Source organism: Vidua chalybeata, chromosome 4 (genome assembly GCF_026979565.1).
Source record: "Vidua chalybeata isolate OUT-0048 chromosome 4, bVidCha1 merged haplotype, whole genome shotgun sequence".
Lineage (NCBI taxonomy): Eukaryota > Metazoa > Chordata > Aves > Passeriformes > Viduidae > Vidua > Vidua chalybeata.
Window position 1 is genome coordinate 17045883 of NC_071533.1, and position 5822 is coordinate 17051704.

General features: G+C 43.1%; 1 long non-coding RNA gene across 1 annotated transcript; it reads right to left on the reverse strand.

Annotated features, from left to right (window-relative positions):
* Window positions 1–1074: 1074 nt before the first annotated feature.
* On the reverse strand, window positions 1075–1544 carry LOC128787286 (uncharacterized). Its single transcript, XR_008430645.1, has 2 exons — window positions 1401–1544; window positions 1075–1267 (listed from the first exon to the last, which is right to left on the reverse strand). It is a non-coding gene; the product is annotated as an uncharacterized LOC128787286 (long non-coding RNA).
* Between the last annotated feature and the right edge of the window lie 4278 nt (window positions 1545–5822).

Sequence of the window (5822 nt, forward strand, 5' to 3'; positions counted from 1 at the left end):
CACATCTCAGCTGAAAAAGGACAGCAGGCTCTGACTGACACTCCGCAGGAGTGGTCTGGAGCAGCAGCCAGTGCGTTAACATTGAGGAAAGCCGTGTGTACCTAGCCACTGACTATCTGCTGAAATAGTCTGTATGGGCATCCCTCCTTTAGAATCTCCACTCACTGGGGGGCTACTACTTGCTGTCATTGTTTTCTTTATCTTAGGTGGTTTCTGTGCATTCACTGGCCACAGGTGGTGCGGAGACAAGGTTAAAATTAGACTAAGTCATTAGAATACACTATTAGAATATTTTCCTTACTAATTCTACTTTTATATTGTCAGCTAAGTTTAGGCCAGGAATGGAAGAATCCATTTCCAGCCTTAGGAGAAGAAGCAGCCAAAGTTTTTAATCTTAGCTGTTGTTGGCCCTATCTGCAGAGGGCCAGAAGGATCTGAAGAGTGACTATGGGTGACTAGCTAAGTTGAACATAAATGGTGGTTCAATATCCTAAGTGAGGTCTATAATGGGATGGGATATGGGGACAAAGAAGGAAGCCCATGCTGACTTCATTCTTCTGAATCAGGCAATTATTGCCTAAATAGGACAGGGGGTATCTACGTAGGGAAAGTGTTTGTGATTTGACTTTATCTTTGGGTTTAAACAACCGGGTCTGCACTCCCAATTACCCTTCTTGCAGTTGTTCCAAACATCAAGCAAATGCAATCAAATACCTGTGAAGCTCACTAATGGTAGCTGGCTGAGGCATTCCTCCCATTATTATGAAAAAGATTTTGAAGGCTGTAAAGTTGACAAAATAATTCCTTTCCTAGCTTGGGACCAATGACAACCGACCCAAATTTCAGACCCAAGAGCATAAAGAATGAGGACCGAAGAGAGAAGAAGAAGGATGGGACTTCATAACCTAAAGCTATAATTGCACAATTAACTCAAATATGCTAATGGACCAGGACTTATAAAAGTGAGAGACCTCTTGACTGGTTGTCCATTTTGTGACCATTTTGGTGTGACAGTGGGAAAAATATGTTGCTCTGTGTTCTGGTTTGAAAGCAAAACCAGTGAGAGACTCCAAGTCAGAAATACAATTTATTGGGAAAAGGGAAAACAAAAGACAAAAATACACACAATGATACAAAAGGAAGACCACTGGCAAAGTCAGAATACAACCTGACACCCGCTTTGGCCAGCGTGCTGGTAGCAGTCCAAATTGGAGTGGCTGCAGTCCTCTTGGAGTGGCAGATGTGGTTGCTGTGTCTTCTTGGAAACCTGTGGAAAGGCTGGCTTTCTGTCTAGAAATTCCTGGATTTATCCAGGTGGGAATGCCTAGCTTCTCCCCCTGGGCGGAGCATCTCACAATGGGCTGATGTTATTTTGAGTCACAAGGTGTGTTCTTAATCACCTGTTAAACAGAACTGGCTCTTGGAGAGTGTTATCTCTGAGTCATGAGGCGAGACATTGATGGGCCTATTAACAGGAGATAAGGAAAACTGTCCAGATGCAACTGCTACTCGGATGGTAATAGGAAACATCTTGGTGCTCAGTCTTGGACACTCTGGCAGTATGAGGGCATGAAGTGAAAGAGGCCAAGACTCAGAGAGGAAGTTCCACCAGAAAGGAAGCAATTCCTGTTGCCCATAACCAAGATGCCAGACATAATGGAAAATGTTGGATTATTCCCAGCTTTTATAGAGATAGGGTGGCTGAGAGGCGTTTTAAAAGATTTTATTCCATTATCAGTCTCATAGCAGGGTGAGACATAAAACATGCAATACTCAACACCATTCTACCAGAAGCCAACCTATTTCCTGGTTACAATACCTTATAAATATTTTTTAGCCTATTAGCTTTTGTCACACAATGCTGCTAATACTTCTAACACCAATCACCTAGTATTTAACCCCATGTGGTCTTGCTATAATGCATCTTTCACAGTTCTAATTCTCCAAAATATCTGGTATTTTGCAAGGCCATTGTTTGAAACTTGTTTCTAGTTCAATCTCTCTCTCAACCATGTCATCTCTATTCCATGGCCTTTCTCAGTCAGCACACCTTATCTTAGTGATTGCATACAGATGTACAAGACTGTGTGAGCTTTCTGTCAGGTTTTGAGAATCCTTTACAAATCCATTTCTCAGAGGAAAATAAGATTACATGTCTGATCCCCTTAAAGATACCTCTAGAATGTATGCTCAGGGAGGGAAGGATAACCAGGACTAGGGGGCCCTGCCTCTACCTGGGTAGAGGCCATGGAAAACCACATCTTTTGGACACTGCAGATTCGTTGGCCCCAGCACATCAGAACAACAAAAATACAAGGCCTTGGTCAACACTGGTGCACTGTGCTAATCCCATCAAGACATGTAGGGGCAGAACCTGTTTCTGCTGTTGGGGTGACAGCAAGATCACAGCAGTTGACCCTGTTGGAAGCTGACGTGAGCCTGACTGGAAAAGAGTGGAAAAAACATCTCATTGTGACCGACCCAGAAGCCCCGTGCATCTAGGTATAGACTTCCTCTGAAGTGGATATTTTGAAGACCCAAAGGAACTCAGGAGGGCGTTTGGGATAGCTGCTGTTGAGAGAGGGCATTAAGCAATTGAACACCTTTCCTGGACTTTCAGAGAACCCATCTGCAGTAGGACTTCTGAATGGGGAAGAGCAACCAATTGCCACATCGACAGTGCACCACTGGCAGTACTGAACAAATGGAAATGCTTCCCATCCATAAGATGATCCAAGAGCTGGAGAGCCAAGGGTTGGTCAGCAAGGCCCACTCACCCTTCAACAGTTCCATCTGGCCTGTGAGCAAATCTGAAGGGGAATGGAGATTGACTGTGTGCTATCGTGCCTTGAATGAAGTGACTACACAGTTGAACACTGCTGTGCTGGACATGCTGGAGCTCCAGTAGGAGCTGGAGTCCAAGGCAGTGAAGTGGTATGCCACTACTGACATCACAAAGGCATTTTTCTCCATTCCTCTGGCAACAGAGTGCAGGCCTCAGTTTGCTTCATGTGGAGGGGCATGCAGTACATCTGGAACTGACTGGCCCAGGAGCGGAAGCACAGCCCCACCATCTGTCATGGACTGATCCACACTGCACTGGAAAAGGATCCTGCTCCAGAACATCTGCAGCACATTGATGACATCATTGTGTGGAGGAACACAGAGACAAAAGTATTTGAGAAAGGAGAGAAAATCATCCAGATTTTCTTGGAACCCAGTTTTGACACCAAGAAGAGCAAAGTCAAGGGACCTGCCCGAGAGATCCAGTTCCTGGGAGTGAAGTGGCAAGATGGACAGCGTCAGATTCCCACTGAGGTCATCAAAAAGATCACAGCAATGTCTCCACCAACAAAAAAGAAGGAAACACAGGCTTTCCTGGCACCATAGGCTTTTGGAGAATGCACATGCCTGAGTACAGCCAGATTGTGAGCCCTCTCTACCTGGTTACTCACAAAAAGAACGATTTTCACTGGGGTCCTGAACAGCAGCAAGCCTTCATCCAGATCAAGCAGGAGATTGCTTATGGGGTAGTTCTTGACTCAGTCAGGACAGTACCAGAAGTGAAGAACATGCTCTACTCTGGAGCTGGGAGACATGGTCTGTCCTGGAGCCTTTGGGAGAGTGTGCCTGGTGAGACTCAAGGCTGACCACTGGGAGGGATACAGGGGTGTTTTTGTTATTTCAGGCTCCTCCTTAGGGAAGGAAGTTACAAACTGAAATATCTGCAGGGAAAGGTGGCTGAGTGCTGTGATGTTGTTACACAATGGGGTGAAGGCTATGGGAAAGTGGGAAAGTAGCTGGACTGCATGGAATGCTGAAGATGTTAATTAGCTTTTACCTTGAAGAAATGTCAGGGAAAAAAACCCTTTGCAGTTTGTGTTCTTGGCTGATTTAGGCAATGAGTTTAATACAAAAAATTCTGTGGAAGTTGCCATTGAGTTCGAAAGAGTTATTTATGGAACTAAAGGCAGCTTTTGAGAACTGTGAATTTTTTTTGTCCAGCTCAAGCTTTTGTAATTTCAAGGCATTCAGGCAGCCTCTGGTATCCTGTTTGATGTGTTGGCTTGATTAGCATTTTTCTATGAGATGGTCCCCTGTGGTAGATAAATAATTGCCTGGCCTAAAGATTTGTTGGAAATTCCTTTGGCTATGGTAGGTTGGTTCCTTAGTTGCTTTCTGTGGAGAACTTAAAAAGCATCATGTGACTTCCAGTGTTTTTTTTGGACAAAGCAGGGCAAGAGATTTAGTTTCATAATGGGCTCGTCTGCTGGGGCTTTTGGCCCTGTGAGCACCCATGAGATGCAGCTATATGCGAGGGCCAGGACAGGGTTAAAAGCAGCAGTGGGAAATGCCCTTTGGAGGTGGCTGCTACTTGAGCTGCTGAGCCTTGGGCCAGGCTGTGGGGCTGTGCTGCTGCCCAGGACAGATGTCAGGAGCTCAGCCCAGCCCAGCCTGGCTTCACTGGTGGTGGGTGATGGGGGCAGGGCCCAGGGGATGCTGTCCCAGCAGAGGGGAGGGGGTGTGAGAGGTGTCTGTGCATGCTGATCCCAACCCTGCTGTGCTCTATCTGTGCTCCTCTCTGCCTCCAGCAGGAGTTAAAGCTGCCCAGACCCAGGCAGAGTAATGGTGCCTGAGGGGGAGGGTACTCACAGGGACAGAGGGGTTGGAAATGGTGAGATGTCCCTTAGACATCCCCTGTCCGGGAAGACCCTGAAGGTCAGATGAAACTCAGGACAGTCTTGGGTTTACTTGGTTTTGGCTTGGAATGTTTTTGGGTTTTTTTTTTTCCACAAAATCTAGTTAATTTTTCTTGCCAAGAGGAGCTTCTTTCCTTGCCTCAGCTCTGTCATAAGACGTGATGGTTTTGCAGACAAAACTTTGTGTGTGCTGGGTTCAGTATGAGAAAGATGCATATTATACGATTGGCTCTTCGCAAATATTAAAATGAAGACTATAAGTGTTGTGTTGGAAAGTTATGTTGTATGAATTTTTTATAGTGCTGTATTAATCCTTTTAAGTAGTGTGGTAAATATAGCTTTAAGCTATAACATAATATTAAAATAGAAACTATGCGATGTAAGATACTTTTTCTAACTAGCTCAAGGAATGGATAAAATAATCAAGAAATTCTTTGCATAGAGATAACGGCAACAAGACACCAAAATTTCAAGAGAAGAATTTTATTGTCCTAACTTTGATTGTCCAAATTATTTTTGTCCTAATTTTTATTACTATTTTATTACTATTTCTGAAAAATGCATATTTTATGATTGGCTTTTTGCAAATATTAAAATGAATATTATATGTGTAATGTTAGAAAGTTATGCTGTATTAATTCTCTTAAGTAGTGTGTTAAATATAGTTTTAGGTTATAACATAATGTTAAAATAGAAACTCTGCAATGTAAGATATCTTTTACTAGCTCAAGAAAAGGGATAAGATAATCAAGAAACTCTTGGCACAGAGAAAACAGTGACAGGACACAAAGAGTTACAGCCTCCTTATTGGAAAAGACAAACATTCTTCTACCTTCTCTCTGTCTTCATGGAACTACCAGGAAGAAGTTGACAAAAACCAGAAAAATTCTTAATTTGCAAGGAATTTATGCATCATGTATGAGATATATGAATATGTAACAGGCTATTGATTTTAAGGGTTATTCCTTGGTTCACAAAGCATGTTTTTGGCAGCTTAGTGTACAAAAACATCCGTATGTCCGTAATTCTTTGCTTTTTATTGTCTTATAATTGTCTAACTCTAAATTTTTATTACTCTAATTGTATTACTATTTTTATAACCATTTTATTATTATTAATCTT